The sequence below is a fragment of the Ceratotherium simum genome, chromosome 16, assembly GCF_057802395.1.
Source record: "Ceratotherium simum simum isolate JZ-2026a chromosome 16, ASM5780239v1, whole genome shotgun sequence".
Classification (NCBI taxonomy): domain Eukaryota; kingdom Metazoa; phylum Chordata; class Mammalia; order Perissodactyla; family Rhinocerotidae; genus Ceratotherium; species Ceratotherium simum.
Genome location: NC_141915.1, coordinates 49,299,619 through 49,323,992, shown reverse-complemented (window position 1 = coordinate 49,323,992; position 24,374 = coordinate 49,299,619). Strand labels below are relative to the sequence as shown.

General features: G+C 35.6%; 1 protein-coding gene across 4 annotated transcripts in view; it reads right to left on the bottom strand.

Moving 5' to 3' along the window:
* The window catches only part of CEP112 (centrosomal protein 112), a 449,689-nt gene that overhangs the window by 285,265 nt on the left and 140,050 nt on the right, over positions 1-24,374 (bottom strand). The gene's annotated exons all lie outside the window — the stretch shown is intronic.

Genomic DNA, 24,374 nt, shown 5'->3' with positions numbered 1-24,374 from the left:
GTAATCACAAGTTCCTTATAAAAGAGAAACAGAAAGGTCAAAGGAAAGATAAGGAAATACGAGAGAGGAAGTAGAAGGAGAAACGGCAATATGATGCAGGGCCACAAACCAAGGAATGAAGACAGCCTCTAGAAGATGGAAAAGCAAGGAATAGATTGCTCCCTAGAGCCTCCCAAAGGAACCAGTCCTGACGACACCTTGACTTTAGGCCCCTAAGTCCTATTTTGGACTTCTGATCTCCAAAACTGTAAGATAATAAATGTGAATTGTTTTAAGACACAAAGTTTGCAGTATTTTGTTAAAGCAGTGATAGGAAACTAATACAAATAATGATGCTAGTATTTTTTAAAACTTACAATATATCTAGGGTTGTCTAAGGTGCTTAGTATATAACATTTATAATTTCCTTAACAATGCTATGAGAAGAAAAAATAGGAGTTGGGAATAGGGCAAATTTAAAAGTTAAATTACGCAAAGAAAAAATTCATAGGCTAAATTTTGTTGAACACAGCCTTTAAGGATTTAAAGTTTTTGTGTTTGCTCAGTTACTTGACTCCCTTTAAGTAATGTTACCAGGTTTAAAAGACAACCTAAAAAGCCAAATTCGTTCTCCCAAAGGGAATATTTACACTTAACAGTGGCAAGTTTGAATGAGATAAGGCCCAGGGTGAAACTGCCCGAAGACTCTTTAGTTAGCTCCAGACATGCCCCTGACTAAGACGCATCTGTCCAAACAAGCAAACTCAAAGTTTGGTAAAGTACAAAGAATCGTATGGTTATGAACCAAAATTTCTGTAGACCAATGACCACTAAGACTTGTATAAGAAAGAAGTGACCAAAGAAAGTTTCAGTTCTTCCAAGGTAAGTTCAGAAGATTAGAAGCCAACGTAGCAAAGAATTGTGCAATGGATAATGAGGAATGAGTAGCTGTTAAAAACCTCAGGGAGTCCCAGAGATTATCAACTACTGAAGGAGAATGTCAGTTCACAGCTAAGGTGACTTTTTAGGGAAAGTTTTAAAGTCTTACAAAGAAATGATGCTTCCAAACATTTCTGCACTGCTCACATTAAAGACATATCACAATTTTGACACATAGTGTGGGTGTTCAGGGTGCTAGTCCAATTCAAAATACACAGGAACAAAGTGGTATCCTGAGTCACAGAGGAGGCAGCATGTAAGATAATCATATAGCCACTGAAGCCGAAAAACCCTACTATAAATACATCTTTTGTAATACATTGGAAGATAAAAAGAGTGCTTCTAAGGATACATAACAAAACTATGTTTATAATGGCCATAGAAAACCTGAGAAGATTTTCTCCACTCTTCTTCCTCCTAAAAGAACATAATATTTTGAGCTTACAACAGAGTCATTCAACCTTTTATTGACTCATTCATCAAACACTGGTTAAGACCTACACACATTAGCCACTAACTTACACTACAGAACAAAGCTAAATGAGAAACCTGTCTTTCTAAGAGGACCCCATCAAGTAAAAGAAAAAGATAAAGACAAATACTAAGCATTATAACATAAGTTTGAACACAGAAGGAGAGGGTTCAGAGAAATTTCATTCTGCTCCATTTAACGAAAGAGATGGGTCTGTAGGAAGCAGGTCTCTACCGCAGGAATCTCCATCCTACTATGGTGGATCAGAACAACCTTCTCAGAAGCCCCTCTGGGGTAAGTGGACTTACATACAGCAGCAGTAAAGTTAGAACAAAGCAAGCCAGCAGTTCTCAGTGTCAGAAGCAGATGAAGCATAATCCCGGCTCAACCAGAACTGCACTGATACAACCACAGGCAAACACGCAATAAGGCTCAATAAAACTGTGATGATCCAGAACTAAACCAGCTAAGGTTTTTCTCTCACTACCAGGGAAAAAGCTCAAAAATGTATGTAACAGGATAAAGAAGTCTCATGGAACTCTCTTCTGACAAGGACCTTTTATTGTCTATGATTTTGGCTTACCCCGAGAGCATGCTCCCAGGATCCCAGAGACAAACTTCAGTCTTAAAGAATCATCATTGGCTGAAGCATGTTAGTTACGAATAAGAATGAGGAATCTTCCTTAACTACCAAAAATCTCTTAAGAACATATGCATTTCAGCTGAGAGGTCCATAAACCCTTTGAAATCAACTGGATTTGAATCACGATTCAGAAGAACTGATCCTGGCATCAACCTCCCACCCTTCATTCTCAGTAACCTAGTCGTGTTCTAGGGGCTGATGCAGGATCCGGGCAGCAAACTCTGATATCTACTCCATCAAATACTGCAGAAAACTTAGAAGTGCAAGAAATGGTTCTTACCTTGGAGAAAGTACAATCTGATTAAGGGAAAGAGAAAAATGCAAAGAAAAAAATCAAATAGTAGTGTAATATTATATATATTTTGTGACAAATTCTAAATGCTATAGGAATACAAAAAATGGAGAGGCAGTGAGAGTCTGTATAAGAAAATCAATCTCGGAAGATCAGAATATTTCTGTGTAAAGTAAAAAATAAAGGATATAGGTAAATTTAATGAAACAATTAAACAGTTTAAAGTGTTACATAATAATTTTGTGCTAAACTAACTTCTATAGTTAGAAGTTAGTTAGAATAATATGGGTCTATAAATAGATTAACAGAACTCTACCTCAGCAAATAGAAAAGCAATTAATATTTTTATGGCAAAATACGAAAACCTTGAAAAATAATCCTTAAAGATCAAACAGCTACAGTGAATAGTGAAGAAAAATTCCTTTAAAATCTTTAAATTCTTTCAACTTCAAAATAAATCCCAAATCTAATGTTGCTTCCTTTTATGTTTCCTATATTTAAAAAAATTACTAATTAAAAGTTACTTACATAAATTATACATCATATATGCAAAGCTACATACATACCCACCAATACATCTTATTTTAGAGGCAGTACTCTATCAGTAAACAATAAGGAAATACATGTTCATCCGGTACAATGACAAAGCCTAAATATTTTGAAACAGGCACAGGACCACTTCTTGTTACCAGGGAGAGGAAAAAGGCGATGCGAAGTCATCCAAACAGAATGATAAGTAAACTAAAGCCAGATCAAAGGAATAAAGAAGAAAGGTTGAAATATGAAGCTGAAATATTTATTTCCTTCAAAACATCATCCATGCCTTGTCCCTGGGCAGTTCAATATTTCAAAGTGGCTGGAAAATATTCTCACTTACATTCATCACTATGCACAAATAGATCAAATTTTAAGTAGGCAGATTTTCTCTTTATTTACCAAATATAAATGTAATATTTATCACTAAGAGAAGTTTTTAGCCTTACCATAAATGATTTCTAAATTACGTGAAATATATTTTAAAGTCACAACAGATATTTTCCAATACTGTTAGCGAATGGTGCTGCCACAATCTATAACATTTATAGTATAACCATAATTGTTAAATGACTTTGCAAATGATGAAGTATATATGTATATACACACATATACGCACACACATTATTTTTACTAAATTACTGTTTTATATTAATTAATTGAACTTACAACGAGGGCTTTATTGTAATTTATCCTTACATAACATTAATATTTCATACCAAATTACTTGTAGAACATTTGAAAGCTAAAATGTTCACCAAGCATTTACTTAACACCTATTATATGCCAGGATCTGTGCTTGGTGCTAGAAATACAAAAATAATCAAGACATTATCCCTGCTTCCAATATGGAAAAGAAGACAGACTCCATACTGTTTTCAGTGTGATAAAAGCTACACAATGATATAAGCACAATACTATGAGCAAAGAAGGGCCAGAGGAATTCACTGTGCTTAGAGTTACATAGAAAAGCTTCATAAAAGGCATGTCATTTTGGTAAGATCATCACTGAGAATGTTTAAGAGGTATAACATATATATATTATATATATGCTATATATAAGCATATTACATATATAATGTTAACTATACATATATAAAATGTATATGTATTTGTAAAATACATATTTGTATTTGATACTTGTAAAATCTCTTTTATTTTCCTCCTTACTATCATGATTTCCATGAAGAAAGCAAATCTCCACCAGAAAATTTTTATTTATTTCAAGAGGAAGATGAATATGGTAGGGGCAATAGATTTCTAAAGATAGGAGTAAAGTTTTCTTTGAGATATAATAAAATATACAACCATGTTTACTAATTATGAAAAGCATACACTCTATTGGCAAGTGCATAACAGTGTTACTGAGTTTATGTCAGTTGTAAGATACTGATCTTTATTTATAAACATACATCATCCACGTTTCACTGACATTTCTCCCCACCTCACACTAAACTTTTGTAAAGGCTCCAGTGATTACCTTACATGTGCTCAATAATAAGTTCAGCCATCTGTTCATCTGCTACCATGTGGTATTCATTAATTCATTTACCCTTACTGTGTCAAGTACCCATTATTTAAGTCTCTCTAAAAATAACTCACTGTTTAAATAAAAATAATAATGTAGTGTGAGGTTTACAACATGTAAAAGTAGAATGTATGACAGGAATACCATGAGGGTCAGAGGAGTAGAAATGGCAGTAAACAATTGCAAGATTCTTATACATGAACTAGTATAATATCACTTGAGAGTAGACTGTGATAACGTTAAAATGTAAACTCTAAACTCTGAAGTGGTCACTAAAATAACAAAGACATTAGTTACAACTAACAGGCCAATAAAGGAAATAAAAGATAAAAATGTTCAATCAGGGGCTGGCCTGGTGGCGCAGTGGTTAAATTCACGCATTCTGTTTCAGTGGCCCGGGGTTTGCAGGTTCGGATCCAAGGTGTGGATCTATACACTGCTTATCAAGCCATGCTGTGGCAGGTGTCCCACATATAAATTAGAGGAAGATGGGCATGGATGTTAGCCCAGGGCCAATCTTCCTCAGCAAAAAAAAAAAAAAAAAGTTCAATCAATCCAAAAGAAAGCAGAAAAAAATAAAAAGGGAAACAATGGACAGATAGAATAAACAGAAACAAATAGTAAGATGCTGGATTTAAAATTAACCATATCATTAGTCACATTAAATGTAAATAGTCTAAATTTCCAAATAAAAGACAGTGATTGTTTAACTGATGGAAAAGCAAGAGCCAACCACATGCTTCCAATAAGAAATATATTTTAAAGAGGACAATAAGTTAAAAGTATTAAAACAGATATACCATATCAACACTAATCAAAAGAAAGCTGGAGTGGATATATTAATATCAGCCCAAGTAGGTTTCAGAGCAAAGAATATTGCCAACAGGAAAGAAGGTCATTTCACAATAATCAAGTAGTCAATTTATCAACAGGACACAAATCTTCTAAATACAAGAAGTAAAAACTTACAGAACTTCAAGGATGAATAAACATACACACAATGACAATTAGAGATCTCAATATCCCTCTCTATCAATAACTGATAGGAAAAAAAATAAGTGATAGGAGAAGCAGACAGACAAGGATAACAGAACTTGAATAACATTATCAACCAACATGACCTAAATTGACACTTATAGAGCATTCTCCCCTCCACAGCAGAATACATGTTAATTTCAAGAGTGCATGGAACACTTACCAAAACAAACTATATTCTGGAAAATAAAACAATTCTCAATAAATTTTAAAGGATTCAAGTCATGCCATCTATACCCTCTGATCACAGTAGAATTAAGTTAAAAATCTATAAAAGAAATATTTCTGGAAAAACCCCAAATAACTGGAAACTAACACTCTTCTATTTACTTCACAGGTCACTTAAAAAATAAAATGAGAAATTAGAAAGTATTTTGAACTTAATGAAAATGAACATAAAACATCAAAATTAGAGAGATGCTGCTAAAGCTATAGTTGGGGGAGATTTTATAGAACTAAACATCTATGTTTGAAAACAATATACAGGTTTCAAATCAATTGGAAACAGCTTTCACCTTAATCAACTAGAAAAAGACGAGCAAATTAAATACAAAGTAAGTAGAAAAAGGAAATAATAAAAATCAGAACAGAAATAAATAAAATAGGAGCAAAAAACATTAGACAAAAATCAATGAAACCAAAAACAGGTTCTTTCAGAAGATCAATAAAATTGACAAACCTCCAGCCAGACCGATAAGGAAAAAGAGGCAACACAAATTAACAGTATTACAAATGAGAGAGGTTATGTCATTACAGATTTATAGGTATTAAAAAGACAAGCAGGCAATATTATTAAAGAAAGAGAAAAAAGAATTTCAATCCATAATTCCAAGCATATAAAAAATTAACTTAAAAAATGGGTCACAGTCATAAATGTAAAACCCAAAACTATAAAACCTCCCAGAGAAAAATCTTTGTGACCTGGAGCTAGGGAAAGATTTCTTAGACATGACAGCAAAAGCACAATCCATAAAAGAACAAATAAATGAATTGGACTTCATCAAAATTAAAAACACCTGCTCTTTGAAAAAGACCATTAAAAGAATGAAAAGGAAAGCCACACACTGGGAGAAAATATTTGCAAATCATCTATCTGTTAAAGGACTTGTATCCAATATATACAAAGAATTCTCAAAACTCAATAATAAGAAAACAACCAACCCAGTTTAAAAATAGGCTAAAATTTGAACAGACACTTACCAAAGTAGATATACTTATGGCAAAAAAAGACATGGAAAGTTTTTCAAAATTAGTCACTAGGGAAATGCAAATTAAAACCACAACGAAATAGTTGTACATACCTGTTAGAATTGTGAAAATAAAAGCACTGAACATATCAAGTTTTGGCAAGGACGTGGAGGAACTAGAAATCTCATACGCTGCTGGTGGGATTCTAACATAGCACAACCACACTGGAGAACAGTTTGGCAGTTTCTTATTAAACATACACTTACCATATGATCTAGACATTTGACTTTTAGGTTTTTATCCAAGAGAACAAAAAGCAAACGTCCACAGAAAGACTTGGACACTAATTTTCATAGAAACTTTACCTGTAATAGCCCAAAATTGAAAACAGTCCAAATGTCTATCAACAGGTATCTGGATCAACAAATTACGGTATACCCATACAATGGAATATTACTCAAAAATAAAAAGGAATGAATTATTGATATACTATACAACATGATGAATCTCAACATGTGAGATCAAAGTGAGACCAAAAAGTGAGACCAAAAAGTATACATACTATATGCTTCCATTTATTTAAAATTCTAGAAATTAAAATATAGTGACAGAAAGGAGATTTAGTGATTGCCTACATGCAGAGAAGGTAGAAGGGTGGGCAGGAGAGATTACACAAGGGCATGAGGAAACTTTTGGGAATAATCATATGCTCACATGGACATCGTTTTTGTGTTGGTAGTTTCACAAGTGTATACATATGTCAAATTTAAATATGTGAAATTTATTGTATTTCAATTATAACTCAGTAAAGCTGTTAAAATGGCCCTTGAATATATGAAAATATGCTTATTCTCACTTATTATATGAAAAATGAAAATTAAAACTATATTGAGATACTATTTATTACCTATCAGATTTACAAAAATTTTAAAAATATAACAAGCCATTCTACTTGGGAGGCTGTGGGTCAAAGTCATTCTAATATGTAGCCAGAAGAAATTCAATCAGTACAACCTCCATGGAGGGGAATTTGGCAATATATAACAAAACTAAATATATGTTTATTTTTTGACCCAGCATTCCCACTCCTAAAAAGTTACCCTGAATATATATTTTCAACAATATGAAACTACATATCTACTAGGTTATTCATTACAGCATCATTTGTAATTGCAAATACTGGAAACAACCCGCATGCCCAGAGGTAGGACAGCTGTTGCCTGAACTATGATTCATCCACACATTAGCGTACTATGCTGATGTAAAGCAAATGAATGGCCTCCAAGTTTATAATAAATGAAAACAGGAAAGTGTAAAAAAGAAGAGAAAATAATGAGATATACACGTATCTGCTCATTTGAGCCAAATCAAACACCAAAAGTATCAGCCAGAGACTGATGAGATCACATATCTACAGGGGAGGCTGGGAATGGAGAAGAAAGGACAGAAGGAACGGGAGTGGGGCAATACTTCCGTGAATATACCTTTCAGTACAGGTCTGATTTTTTGAAATCATGTTACTGTTCCATTTACTCAAAAAATAAAGAATAAAATAAACAAGGATGGAGGAGGGAAATTCTAACAAAATAACAATAGAAAAAATCTAATAATACTTCAAATGATTAATAACATAATCACACTGAAAGGGGGCCAAGAAATAACCAAATTAACTTTCAAACACAATATTTGGATCATATGCTCTCAGGCTAAAGACAAAAAGAGCTCAAAAAAAGTATTAAATTCTAGTTTTAGGTTTCTTTTTCACAGAGGTATGGTTTATCAATTCAAAAAACCAAAAATTATGGTTTATCAATGGTTTATCAGTCCAGGTTTGAGCAAATAACTAAATATATAATGGAAGTCAAGTTTTTCCCTGTCAGAAAAGAGCACAACAAATAAGGAAACGAGGGAAAAATAGAAAAACAAAAACAAAAGCAAAAAAACTCTGTGGTATTTGATTGGAACTAGAATTAGTGTGAATGCATGATTTTAATATATTTAGCTAGATATAGAAATAAAGATAGGTATGTGTATATGTGTATATGTACATGATATAAAAACACACATGTATACATACATGTATATATGCACACACATATATGCATGTGTGGATGTATACATTCATCTGTTTCCTATCTCTGCTGAGAGGGGCTAAAAGCAATTTCTTTGGAAAGGAAAAAACACCTTGATGTAATTTCTAAGTGTTTAACAAGAAATTATATTGAAAATCATGAATTAGTATACTTGTAACTGAACCACAAGGAAAATACTACATATAAAAATATGTAGGATACAACTTAAGCATTTCTTAAAACAATTTAAAACCTTGGATGTATAAGTTAGAACAAGAAAAGCAATTGAGATCTTTTTTGGAATTATGCTGTTTTACTTAAAATACTATAGTGGGAGTCCTAATTTGGGACTAATCTGTGATTTCAGCTGTGAGATTCATGCATCTCCTGGTCTGTGTGATAAACTGCTCAGTTATGACTATCAAAGGTCTATTTGCATAGGGGACAGACAATTCTCCTTGAAGAGAACTCATCCTAATGAAAATCAGATACCTTTTCAAGGGAGTAACACACCCCTGAAAAGACATGGTAAAAGCATAAAATGTGGACAAGAAAGATATGACTATCTCTGGAGAAGGAGAGAAAAGCCTTACCTATAACATTTTTTTTCCTTTAAACAAAAAGGATCTGAAGTAACAATTACAAAATGCTACCCTTTGTTAAATGCATACTTGCGGGCTGAGTATGTTACGCTCTCCTCCTGCCGTCCCTAACTTGGCCCATTACATAAGCCCTTCAGCTCTTTTGACAAGAAAAGAACGGGCCATTTTCACCCTGCGCTCTACCACACACACTCACAATCACTGGCTTTGGGAGAAGCGATTGTAAATGCACTGATCAGCCCCTTTCTTCTCTGGAAGGAATGTCCTCCTCTGCTGTGCACAGATTCTTGGCTCTGGCGGGACCAGGTGAGTATATTGAATCCAATGCGGGAGGATTCCCGAGCCTCACATTGGCCACACACCTAAGCCACAACTCCAACTATCTGACTCTTCTATTTTTTCAAATTAGTTCTAAATTTGAGAGGGAAGAGAAGTGTTATTTATTGGCCTTTAATCTCTCTCAAAAAATGTTATAAATTTTTCAGATTTTATACAAATTTACATTAAGAATTTATTCCTACTAAATAAACCCTAGGTGTTCCTAATAAAGCAGTATCATTAATTTTATTTTCATGAATAATCTTCCTTAAAATTCCTAAGGAATCTATAAAAGTATACCATTCCCATACTAATTCAGACTTTGTAAGAATTTGTGATAATTTTGACAGAGGGGACATTTAAGTTCACCTTTATTTGTTCTAAGATAAACGTCATTTTGTAATACATACGTTTTGTAATAACATTATACAGGCCACATTTAATCTATTTTTAAAAGTAAACATAACTGTTTAAATAAATTTTTGAAATACTTTCCAACTCCCACTACCTGAATAAAATGGCTGTATACCACAAAGACGCAAGACCTCAGGGAAGTGTCTCTCTTGAGACGGAACTGGAACAGACACAGCTTTTCCACGCAGAGGCTCCGTTCCTCAGAGCTTCTCTGCTTCTCTCTGTGCGTTTGCTCCATTTTCTTCTTGGCATCAACATAACTACTCAAAACTTTAGGTTGCATATGGGCCACGGTGGCTGCCTAGCCAATCTTCCTCATGGTAACATTCCACATTTTCAGCTTCTGCATTGACTGAGTTAGTCTCTAGGGTTTCCAGACTCCCAAGCTCAGGGAGAAGAGCAGCGCGGTAGAGCACCACGGTTAAGAATAGGGGTTTTAGAGTCAAACACACACAATTCCAAATCCTGGCATTTCCACTTAGTTTTGTGACCTTAAGCTCTTTGTACCTCAGAGTAAAATGCATTTACTACCTTTGGATCAGGTGTCCACTCCAGACCAATGAGCACGGCAGAGAAGGGGAAGGAGGCCTACGCAGAGAACACGGTGGGTGGTTGTCAGAAGCTGTGGGTAAGGCGTATTCCCTCATTTGGGAATTACAGAAGAATAAGTAATGATATACCTAGTATATGTTGTCATCTATGAATCATTTGGATCAAGTCATTAAAAAAGCACAAAAAGAAATCTACTGAGTGACACAAAAGGTAAACGTCAGTGTTCTACCAGGAAAACAGCACTGAATTAGGAATCAGAAGACCTAAGTTTAAGTCCAGCTCAGCCACATGTTAGCTATGCCATATCAGTTAAATTGCTTAATCTCTTTGAACCTCAGTTTCTCCTTTTAAAATACAGATAACAACAATCACATAAGATTCCTTTGAGGATAAATTAAGAGAATATATATTAAAATCATTTTAACCATAAAACATTAAAGTATTGCTATCTTTTATTGGTTTATCAACTCCCCACCAAGATTATATTTATTTCACCATACTTCATAGCTAAAGTAAATTTTGATTGTAGTAAAACTCAAGAAGCTAAATATATAAACTGCTAAAGAAGAGTTTTGCAAACTCAATTCCTGAAGAAAGAATCCAATAAATCTAAAAATCTCATGTTACAAATTAAAACTATTATGTGAAATAGTGTCGCAACTTTCGTCAATAAGAGGCCTCTTGACCGTCATATTATACTGACACTCATATAAAGCAGTGTGTTCTTGTGAGAAGAAATGCAAACTTCTATGAAGACATATCTAGAAAGAAATGCTTAATAGAATAGAAATTTCCTTTTCAACTTTAAACAAGGTCACCACATACTTCTGTCCTCTCTTGAAGCTTTCTATCGTGCTTCTTAGAGGGAAGGTTATGTCAGCATGCTCACTGGGGCTAAGGAATGCTTACAGTAAACTGGAAACTTTGACTGCCTTCCATCTAAAATGGTTTCAGATGCTCAAGCAGAGTGCAGAAAAGAGAACAGATGGGTCCCCACCACCGCCACCATTGATACTTAAGAGAGCTATTTTTAAAAAGAAAATTATATACAGAGTTCTCAGGCATTTTCCAAAGTGTAGGGATAACTTTTCTCAAGATGACACAAATGTTTGTATCAATGCAAAACTGAATATTTTTTAGATCACCTAAAAAAAGGAATGTAAATTTTTGGCAGCGCCTTCTAGTAATATATCCATAATTTCCAACTTCAAATATAATGGTACCAGTTGCAAGAAAAACAAACTATTATAGCCTCATTAATTACTTAGAAAATTATGAAAATGAAACATCTTAAAAATATAATAAATAGGGGTCAGCCCGGTGGCGCAAGTGGTTGCGCGCACTCCACTGTGGCGGCCCGGGGTTCACTGGTTCGGATCCCGGGCGCGCACCGACGCACCGCTTGTTAAGCCATGCTGTGGCGGCATCCCATATAAAGTAGAGGAAGATGGACACGGATGTTAGCCCATGGCCAGTCTTCCTCAGCAAAAAAAAAAAAAAAAAGAGGAGGATTGGCATCGGATGTTAGCTCAGGGTGGTCTTCCTCACACACACAAAAAAATAATAATAATAATAATAAATATATGTTCACATCACAGCCATCACCTGCAAAACAAATGACTACACATTATGGTGTGATAAAACTTCCGTGATGGATTGGACTTTCTCCACTAAACAAGGTGAATCTCCTTAGCAATAATTTCAAACCCTACTACCATGCAAAACTACATGATTAGTCATAATAGAGCAAGCTAAGGAACAATTAACTTCCCAAGTAAAGAACTTGAGATGTTTCTAATTATAATCACATAGCACCCTTTAAAAAGAAAAGGCAAAATCAAAGAATCAGACATCAAAAGGCCATTAGGTCTTTCAATATAGACTATTTCCAGACCTAGTTTACTCCACATAAAACGTCCTTTGGGGTGTTTTCATTTTTCACTAAGAATAGAGATATATGGTTCAAATTACTGCAAGTTTCTTCAAAGTTCCTTGACATTTGTGTATGCCACACCTAAAATGAATAAATTTTATATCAAGTAATAAAAAACCAGAGGATTTAAATTTTAACATAGTCACCAATTTTAAAATTCCCTCGTTAAATTTCATCACATCAAACTTCAGGGACCATGATTTAGGGAGGAATAAAAGAAATTCGGTAAGGAAATAAAAGTATGTTTTTCTTAAGGATGGAAATGTTTGACATTTGCTTATCTGTTGTTTATTATAGTCTGACAAAATCTTTCTTCCAGAAAATCAGGTCTGTTTGCTTTGCTCCTAATCTCATGCTTGGACATTAACACGTTACCAGATGCCTGTCCTTGAAACATTTTATTCCTTCTGGCAGGGAAATTCTCTCGTCTCCACCAGCTCATTTTCTGACCTTCCTCCAAAACCTAGTTTATTGCAGAGAAATGTTCAGGAAAGTAAGCCTTCCTCCAATGTCACTTTCATCATATGGCACACCGCTACCAATTCTTCAACCATTCCCTGCCCCCTACGGGAAAAAGTATAATCTTCTTTCTCCATTTTTGGGGGGAGTTAGGGTCCTCCTCAATGTGGACCATCAGTCTCCTGTACTTTCTGTTTCAGCTGGGCTCATCTTCTCAGGTTTCTTCACATACACTCTGCACTCTCTCCATCCCTACATATTAGTTCATACTCCTCCAACTTCCTGAATGACTCTTACTATACATAAGAATAAATATATCAGGTACATAAGCCATTGTGTTCAGAATATACCTTGGGGACACCACTGGAAAGAGATCTACTATTAAAATTAATATCAGACTGAGAGTTAGTTTATACAAATGTATTACTGATGAAACTTATTTTCTGGGGTCTCTTTGAAGAAACCAAAGTATCTGATAGCTAAGAGCCAACATAACTGTGAGAAGTTACCATCACTGACAATGGTTTTCCAGTATTTTAGATGTGTTATTTATTTTTGCTTTCTTCCTTTATAATTAAACACACAGGCTTAAGTTTAATGTGAAATTAATTGAGATTAAAGAAGCATTGTTTTCAACATGGCCAATGATTTCTATCTTGTCTCAATTAATTGTTTTGTTTGTAAGATTTGATTTCTTAGCTCTGGCATTGGAGCTATTTTTCTGATTTGCAAAAATATAATAAAAAAATAAAATGATTATATAAATGAGCTGCTATATCAAAAGGAGACAATATTCACATACTGCCCAATGGCCAGCAGGTGTAACAACCTAACAACTCTATTGTAACTCGCCTGGTATAAGGTGGTGATGTTTTTAATTTACTATTTTTTACGATGATGATTATACATGAATAGATATGGAAGGTAAAAATCTGTCAGAGTACTTTTAGCACTGATTAGCAGAGAAAAATTTTGTTTATGAACCCCAGCAAAGGAGATACAATCAAAATATCCCCAAAGTAGGGAAGGGCAACTTACTCAACTTTACTACTTATCCTAATTTGATAAAAATGCCACTCAAGAACACCCAACTCTCTTAGTTATAATCTTATGGTTATCACACAATACTTTAATCAATGGGTTGAATTCTGGGATAGACTAGTCCACTAGAAAAGAATATTCTTTTTTTTTTTTTTTTTTTGTGAGGAGATCAGCCCTGTGCTAACATCTGCCAATCCTCCTCCTTTTTTTTTTTTTTTTTTGCTGAGGAAGACTGGCCCTGGGCTAACCTCCGTGCCCATCTTCCTCCACTTTATATGGGACGCTGCCACAGCATGGCTTGCCAAGCAGTGCGTCGGTGCACGCCCGGGATCCAAACCAGCGAACACTAGGCTGCCGCAGCGGAGCACACACACTTAACCACTTGCGCCACCAGGCCAGCCCCTAGAAAAGAATATTCTTAACAAATGCCTAGAAGCCTTTACATAATTCTCAGTGACTATTCTCCTTTTGTGGGCTATAGCAGCAGCTGCAAGTAAGGTAAAAGGCAAGTAAGTGTGCACCTGCCAGAGTATCATTTTGAAGACCAATAATAGAAATCAAGTACATGAACAAATAGCTTTCTCAGCAACTCCACTCCTAGGTATACACCCAAAGAACTCAAAATAGGTACTCAAACAAATACTTATACATGAGTGTTCACAGCAGCACTATTCACAATAGCCTAAAGGTGGAAACCCAAATGTCCATCAACAGATGAATGGATAAAAAATCATGGTATATACACACAATGAGATGTTATTCAGCCATAAAAAGGGATGAAATAATGATACATGCTACGACGTGGACGAATCTGGAAAACACTATGCTAAGTGAAATAAGCCAGACACAAAAGGTCACATATATTATGGTTCCATTTATATGAAATATCCAGAATAGGTAAATCCACGGAGGCAGAACGCAGATTGGTGGTTCCGAGGGTCTGGGACGGGGTGAGAATGGGGACTAACTTGCTTAATGAATATCGAGTTTTATTTTGGGGTGATGAAAATGTTTTGGAACTAGATATAGGTGGTGGTTGCACAACCCTCTGAATGTACTAAATGTCACTGAATTGTTCACCTTAAAATGGTTAATTTTACATTAGGTGAATTTCACCTCAATTAAAAAGAAAAAAACAACCAGTAACTAAAACCGTGGAGCAGGCGTCCAAATTAAAATGCCTACAGGGGCCAGGTAACAAAAATGAGAGGAGTGAGCCAAAAACAACATGGTCAGCATGTAGTTATGTTCCTGGTTTGGGGTTTTTTTTTTTCCCTTAACATTGTTTAATTTTTTCCTTTTAGTCTTTTCTCTTCTTTTCTTGACCAGTCTAATAGAAACCTGTATAATTTATTAACTTCTTTTCAAAGCGGTTTTGGTGATACTCTGCATTGTGTGTCCCATTTCACTGATGTCTACGCTTAGCTTTATTTCTTGTATTTTCTTTATATTTACTTTGTTGTGTTTATCTAGGTTCCTGAGGTGAAGGCTTAGCTCATTTCAGTCTAGATACCAGATTAGGGATACTTCACAACATCTGATGAGTAATACTTTCATTATCTTTCCGTTTTAAATGTTCAAAAATTTTTATTATGATTTCCTTTTTAACCCTAAGTTATTTAAAAGTATAATTTTAAGTTTCCAAACATGAGCGTTTAAAAAGAAAACTGGCTGCTTATTATCGATTACTAATTTAATTGCACCAAGACAGAAAACGTGGTCTCAATGACAGTGACTCTTCTGAGAACTGTTGTGACTTCCTTTATGACTCAACCCAAGCCCCATCCAATCAGCCTGAGCTACTTGTTGCCAGCAGAGAAGATGGCTTAGTGCTGCCAGATCTTGTGTGCTTCAAGACAAACTAGAAATCCAAATTTCATGTGACATTTCCTGATGTTATAATGTTCCCAACTAATTCAAAAATTTCAAAGTATTTTGCATGCCAATCTGAACACATGTGCAGAATAACTCCACCTGCAGCCCAGGAATTTGGAACACCTACTGGAAAACACGAACTTGAACAGAAGAACATCAAAATGGACAAGAAAAAAACCACAGAAGCAGCAAAGATAAGAGCACCACGTAGGAGAAAAGATGAAAGGAAAGAAAGGCTTATATGACATCCTGGAACTCTGTAGAAAGTGAACTTAAAAGCGGAAAATAGGGGCTGGCCTGGTGGCGTAGTGTTAAGTTCACGCTCTCCGCTTTGGTGGCCTGCGGTTTGCAGGTTTGAATCCTGGGCGCGGACCAACGTAACGCTCATCAAGCCATGTTCTGGCGGCATCTCACATAAAAAATAGCGGAAGATGGGCACAGACGTTAGCTCAGAGCCAATCCTCCTTAGCAAAAAGAGGAAGACTGGCAACAGATGTTAGCTCAGGGCTAATCTTCCTCACCAAAGGAAAAAAAGTGGAAAATAAATAAAAATATTAAAATGTCATATAGTAATAAGCGCTATAAAGAAAATTAAGGAAGTAAATGGTCTGAGATTAAGATATGCATTTGTAAATCATTGCTATAAGGATGGTATAGAATAATGGTTTCTAAAGCTGTGGTCTTGGATTGAATTATCTAAGGAGAGAATCTAGAGTGAGCAGAGAATAGGATAAACATGGAAAGAAGACTGAGTGCAAGGAAGAAAATTAGGAGAATGTGTGTCAGAAAAACTGAAGAAGAGAATGTTGTAAGGAAGGGGAACTGAACAAAACCCAGATTGGAGATCACTGTAAACTTGGAAAAAGTTTCGGTAACACGAGGAAAGAAGCCAGACCGGATTGGGCTAAAGGATGGAAGTGGAGGATGACGAAATGGAGGCGATAAGTAAAATAACTTTAAAGAAACCTGACTGTAAAAGCAAAGAGGGAGAAAGGGTCACAGATGGCGGCAGGGAGGGCAGCAACTGAGGTTGAGAAAGGGGTTTTTAAGATGGATGCCTACTCTTACGTAAATGTTATAAGGACCAATGCAGTTGAGAGATAACAAGGGGGTCTTGAATTAGGCTGCATAATGGAGAAACATAAAATAATCATGAGAGGAGGCAAAGAATTGATGGAAGGATTGGTCCAGGGACGCACCTTATAAGTTAACAGAATACAAGAAAGTAAGGGTTAAAAACAAGGATGTTAATGAAATTAGAAACAGTATTTTCATTTGGAGTGGCAAGAATAGAAACAGCACCAATTTTACATGTAATTAGTGACAGGAGACTGGAGAGGAGGAGGAGATGATGACAAAGGCTTCCCTACATACTCCATGAACAAATCATGTCAGGAATAAAGAAAATAGGGATAAAAGCTCAGATCGAGTTGACTGTGGTCTATTATATTAATAAAGCATATATCAATGGTGGGAAAATCAAAGAACACTCATGGCAACAGAGAATATGATGACTTTCTGGAGTTAAAAAAAAACATTTGGAAGATCTGAGTCAGCCTTTGATTCACTTATTAATTTTGCAGAAAGCTAACAGCATTACACTGCTCAGGAGGTCATACAGCTCCATATGGCTCACTATCCTCTTGAAAAAGAGGCAAAAGACCACAAAGCAAGCTGAGATCAAGGACTTTTTAAAATCAAGTTTCAAGGTCATGAGAAGGTCACTGTGTATTTAGATTTTAGTCACACAAACTAATCTATAATTGAATCTACAGCAAACCACAATAATTCATTCCAAAAATGATGATGCCAATTTACCATAAATTGTTTTTATTGGGCAATGATAAAAAGGATGGAAGTGTATATATTACATTTCAAAAAGAATTCTTTCAAAAAACAAGTTAAGAATAGTTCTAGTCTTCATACACAAAATGACATCTGTCTAGCATCTCCTGAATAATCTCTCTCAAATGCTCACTAAAATACCTAGAAAGAGAAAGAGAGAAAAAGTGGAAAAAAAATCCCAATAACAACAAGAACTTAGATAAACAAACAACCCAACAAAAGAACCTAGGAGAAATCACTAATAAATACAAAGCAAATGGAAGGGGATTGATAAAAAATATCTCTACAGGTCCACCTGAAAGCAAATGTTGGGCTGGCCCTGTGGCTTAGTGGTTAAGTGCACATGCTCTGCTACTGGCGGCCCGGGTTCAGATCCCCGGCGCGCACTGACGCACTGCTTCTCCGGCCATGCTGAGGCCAGGTCCCACATACAGCAACTAGAAGGATGTGCAACTATGACATACACCTATCTACTGGGGCTTTGGGGAAAAAAAAAAAGGAGGAGGATTGGCAATAGATGTTAGCTCAGAGCCAGTCTTCCTGAGCAAAAAGAGGAAGATTAGCGTGGATGTTAACTCAGGGCTGATCTTCCTCACAAAAAAATAAATAAATAAATAAAATAAAAAAGCAAATGTCAATTGGTTTCAGGAAACGAAACCTGAGAAAAATGAGGTAGGAAGACACGTTCTTCCTCCCTCATGTCAAAGACTCTGTGTCTAAAAAAATCAAAAATTTTGGTAGCTGGGATTCTTCCATATAACAGGGAACATCAGAGTAACATCTGTTGATGTTTTATATACATCCATTCAGAGCCAGTACCCCCCAGAAAACATCTGGGTTGAGAGTAAAGGATGAATAATGGTGTATTGTATGCAGGGAGCTGTAATTTCCACAGCTAAGTAATATAGATGGATACCAAAATAGGAAGAAACCTGAGTTCAAAATAAACTGAGAACTATAGGATTCACAGCTGTTCAGAAAAACAGAGACTCACCATGTAAGTTATGAAAAAGTATCCCATCAGTAAAGCAGAGTTTCTACAGGTGATATTTTCCTAGAAACTTGGAACTTCACTGACAACTGACAAATAATGTTTTTATCCAGCTGGAGATCTTCAAGAGAATATGAACATTATACAAGTCGACATGGAGCACAGACAGGACAATCCATACCCAAAATACATAATACACTAATGTCAGATGGTATCTACAAAAGTGTGCACACAGTAGAAAATCAATAAGTGTTTGTTAAATAAATAAAACATCAAGACAGACAAAATTTACCTTGTTCGAGATTGAGTAACAAGGTAGAAAAATACCAATTGGAGTCTGAAAGCTATTGCAGAACCTAGGAATAAAAACCAGTGAAAAGAAACATTCGAGATACACACAAGAAAAATCTACTGTCGGGGCTGGCCCAGTGGCATAGCGGTTAAGTGCATGTGCTCCGCTTTGGCAGCCCGGGGTTCGCAGGTTCAGATCCCGGGTGCACACCCACACACCGCTTGTCAAGCCATGCTGTGGTGGTGTCCCATATAAAGTAGAGGAGGATGGGCACAGACGTTAGCCCAGGGCCAGTCTTCCTCAACAAAAAGAGGAGGATTGGCAATGGATGTTAGCTCAGGGCTCATCTTCCTCACAGAAAAAAAAAAAGAAAAAGAAAAATCTACTGTCAAAATGATCTAATACAATATCCAGAAGAAAATATCAGGAAAACCGAGAGGTACCTGAATGATAGAAGACAGTCTCTATGAAATAGGGGGTAAAGTTTTAAGAATTATCTAAGATAAAAAGAATACAATAAGATTAAAAATAGGGAATGATTAAGATAAAGAAGTGATAAAAAAGAAAGAAAAAATTAGAGCAGAATAAAAATTCATAATGGAAGTGGAAAAGAACAGAAACACAGGTGCAGAAAATCAAATCAAGGATGTTATAAACTATCTTAAACATATACCCAGAGGACAAAAAAAAAAAAAACCCAGATAAAACATAAGACAGAAAATTAGAAATATGAAGGAATAATAAAAGATCCAAAAATGGATACGGAAAGAAGATGCTAAAAAATAGAAAATAAACAACCCAATAAAGATGTTGAATAAAAGATTCTGGAGTATAACAGACAACTCTGGGCCAGAGATAAAGATACAAGATTTATTAAATATATGGTATTTGAAGCTAGAGGGCTTAATGAGATCATTCAAGAAGTGGGTGCAAACAGAGAAGAAAAGATGGTCAAGGACTGCACCTGGGAAACTAAAATACAGAATCCTGGTGGAAAAGGAGGACTCAGTTCAAAGGAGATTGAAAAGGAGTGCCCAATCAGTTAGGCAGAAAACCATCAGATGCTTCTGGTACCATGAAAGCATAGGAAAGAAAGAATGTCAGGAAGAAAAAGAACTCCAAACTAGAAGGGGTCGACGGGATGCCCCTCCTCCCACAGACACACTGAATGTACAGCTACACATGGAGTAATTAACTCTGAAAGAAGCCCAGAAACTAGTTGAGTAACTCCTACACATTGCCTGGCTCTGGGGGCCGGGGGGCGGGGGTTGCAGGGCAGGAGACTTGCATTTACCAGTCCCACAGGACTGCAGCAAACAAAGAAGCAGTTCTTAATGGGCACAGGAACAACCTGTGGCTATACATCTGGGCTACAATGAATCAGCTAAGAAAGGCCGAGACATACTCTTGCCATAAACACCACCCCTGCTGTACTGCCATATAATTGGGAGGAAACTCCCAACTTCCAGCTTCTCTCTGAGGAGCAAAGGATTTGGACCCCACAGATACACAAAAGATAAGGAGAAAGGAATCAAAGCATACCACTACAGAAAAAAATCATCAAATCACAAAGGAAGAGAGCAAGAGAGAAACAAAGAAATAACAAAACAACCAGAAAACAATGAACAAAACAGCAATAGTAAGTCTACAACTATCAAAAATTACTTTAAATGTAAATGGATTAAATATTCCAACATAAAAACACAGAGTGGCTGAATGGACAATAAAAACCAAGACTCAACCATAAGCTGCCTACAAGACATTCATTTTAGCTTTAAGGACATATAAAGACTGAAAGTGAAGGGATAGAAAAAGATATTCCATGCAAATGGAAACCAAAAGAGAGCAAGGGTAGCTATACTTATATCACACAAAACAGACCTTAAGACAGAGACCATAACAAGAGATAAAGAAGGTCATTATATAATGATAAGGGGGTTAATTCATCAAGAGGATATAACATTAGTAAATATTTATACACCTAACACAAGAGGAAAGAAATACATAAAGCAAATATTAACAGATCTGAAGGGAGAAATACACAACAATACAATAATAGTAGGGATATCAATACCCTACTTTCAACAATGGATAGATCATCCAGAGAGGAAGTCAATAAGGAAACAATGGAATCAAACTGTGTTTTAGATTAGATGGACCTAATAGACATTTACAGAACATTCCATCAAACAGTAGCAGAATACACATTCTTCTCAAGTGCACATGAAACATTCTCCAGGACAGATCAAATGTTAATCCACAAAACAAGTCTTAATAAATTTAAGAAGATTAAAACCATATCAAGCATCTTTGCAACCACAATAATATGAAACTGGAAATCAATTACAAGAAGAAAACTGGAAAATTCATAAATAGGTGGAGATTAATTTGCTACTGAACAACCAATGGCTCAAAGAAGAAATCAAAAGAGAAATCAAAAAATATCTTGAGACAAATGAAAATGGAAACACAACAACAAAAACTACAGGATGCAGCAACAGCAGTTCTAAGAAGAAAATTTAGAGTGATAACCATCTACATTATGTGTGTGGTGATGGGTTGTAATTAGTATTTTGGTGGTGAACATGATGTAGTCCATGCAGAAATAGAAGTACAATGATGTACACCTGAAATTTCTACAATGTTATAAACCAATGTTACTGCAATAAACAAAAAATTAAAAAAAAAATAAAAATAAAAAAAAAAGAAAAAAGAAAGGTCTCAAAAAAACGTGAATTTATATAAAAAGTTGCTCAATACCACTAATGATCAGGGAAATGCAAATCAAAACCACACAGTGAATATCACCACAAATCTGTTAGAATGGTTATTATCAAAAAGATAATAGTTTAAGAAGGATAGGTATTAAATCTTCTTTGAATGTTTGGTAGAATTTTCCAGAGAAGCCCTCTGGTCCTGGAATTTTGGTTTTGGGGAGGGTTTTGATTACTGTTTCAATCTCTTTAGTTGTGATTGGTCTATTCAGATTCTCTAATTCTTCTTGATTCATTTTTGGGAGATTGCATGATTCTAAGAATTTACCCATCCAATTTGTTGGCATATAGCTTTTCACAGTATTCTCTCATAATCCTTTGTATTTCTGTGGTGTCCATTGTAATTTCTCCTCTTTCATTTCTGATTTTATTTATTTGAGCCTTCTCTCTTTTCTTTTTAGTGAGTTTGACGCATCCTAACTCATTTTATGAGGCCAACATTACCCTGATACCAAAACCAGACAAGGACAACACAAAAAAGGAAAATTATAGCCCAATATCACTCATGAACATAGACGCAAAAATCCTCAACAAAATACCAGCAAATCAAATACAACAATACATTAAAAGGATCATACACCACAATCAGGTGGGATTTATTCCAGGGATGAAAGGATGGTTCGACATCCATAAATCAATCAACATGATACACCACATTAACAAAATGAAAAATAAAAATCACATGATCATCTCAATAGATGCAGAGAAAGCATCTGACAAGATCTAACACCCATTTATGATAAAAACTCTCAATAAAATGCATATAGAAGGAAAGTACCTCAACATAATAAAGGCCATATATGACAAACACACAGCCAACATTACACTCAATGGAGAAAAACTCAAAGCCATTCCTCTGAGAACAGGAACAAAACAAAGATGCCCACTCTCACCACTTTTATTCAGCATAGTACTGGAAGTTTTAGCCAGAGCAATTAGGCAAGAAAAAGAAATAAAAGGGATCCACACTGGAAAAGAAGAAGTGAAACTGTCCTATTTGCAGATGACATGATTCTACATATAGAAAATCCTAAAGAATCCACAAAACTAAACTATTAGAAATAATTAACAAATACAGCAAAGTTGTGGAGTACAAAATCAACATATAAAAATCAGTTGCATTTTGGGGCTGGCCCCATGGCGTAGCGGTTAAGTGCACCCACTCCACTGCTGGCAGCCCAGGTTCAGATCCCAGATGTGCACTGATGCACCACAGCACTGATGTTGTGGCGGCATCCCATATAAAGTGGAAGAAGATGAGCACAGAAGTTAGCCAAGGGCCAGTCTTCCTCAGCAAAAAGAGGAGGATTGGCATGGATGTCAGCTCAGGGCTGATCTTCCTCACACACACACACAAAAAAAACCAGTTGCGTTTCTATACAACAATAACGAACTAGCAGAAAGAGAAATCGAGAATACAGTCCAATTTACAATCACAACTCACGAGTAAATTTAACCAAGAAGGTGAAAGACCTATACACTGAAAACTATAAGACATTATTGAAAGAAATCTAAGAAGACATAAGGAAATGGAAAGACGTTTTGTGCTTATGGATTGGAAGAATAAACATAGTTAAAACATCCATATTACCTAAAGCAACCTAGAGATTCAATGCAATCCCAATCAGAATCCCAATGACATTCTTCACGGAAATAGAACAAAGAATCCCAAAATTTATATGGAACAACAAAAGACCCTGAATAGCCCAAGCAATTCTGAGAAAAAAGAACAAAGTTGAAGGTATCACACACTCTGAATTCAAAATATAATACAAAGCCATACTAATCAAAACAGCATGGTAATGACAGAAAAACAGACATACAGATCAACAGAACAGAATTGAGAGCCCAAAAATAAAATAACACATCTATGGACAGCTGATCTTCGACAAAGGATCCAAGAACATACAATGGAGAAACCAAAGTCTCTTCAATAAATGGTGCTGGGAAAACTGGACAGCCACGTGCAAAAGAAAGAAAGTAGACCATAATCTTATACCACACACAAAAATTAACTCAAAATGGATTAAAGACTTGAAGCTAAGACCTGAAACCATAAAACTCCTAGAAGAAAATATAGGCAGTATGCTCTTTGATGTGTTGTCTACTCAGGCAAGGGAAATAAAAGAAAAAATAAACAAATGGGACTACATCAGACTTAAAAGCTTCTGCACAGCAAAGGAAACCATGAACAAAATGAAAAGACAAGCCACCACCTGGGAGAAAATATTTGCAAATCATATATCCGACAAGGGGTTAATTTCCAAAATATATAAAGAACTCATACAACTCAGCAACAAAAAAATGAACAACCCAATCAACAAATGGGCAGAGGATTTGAATAGACATTTTTCTAAAGAAGATATATAGATAGCCAATATGCACATGAAAAGATGTTCAACATCACTAATTATTAGGGAGATGCAAATCAAAACTACAATGAGATATCACTTCACACCTGTCAGAATGGCTATAATTAACAAGACAAGAAATAACAAGTGTTGGAGAGGATGTGGAGAAAAGGGAACTCTCATACACTGTTGGTGGGAAGGCAAACTGGTGCAGCCACTATGGAAAGCAGTACAGAGATTTCTCC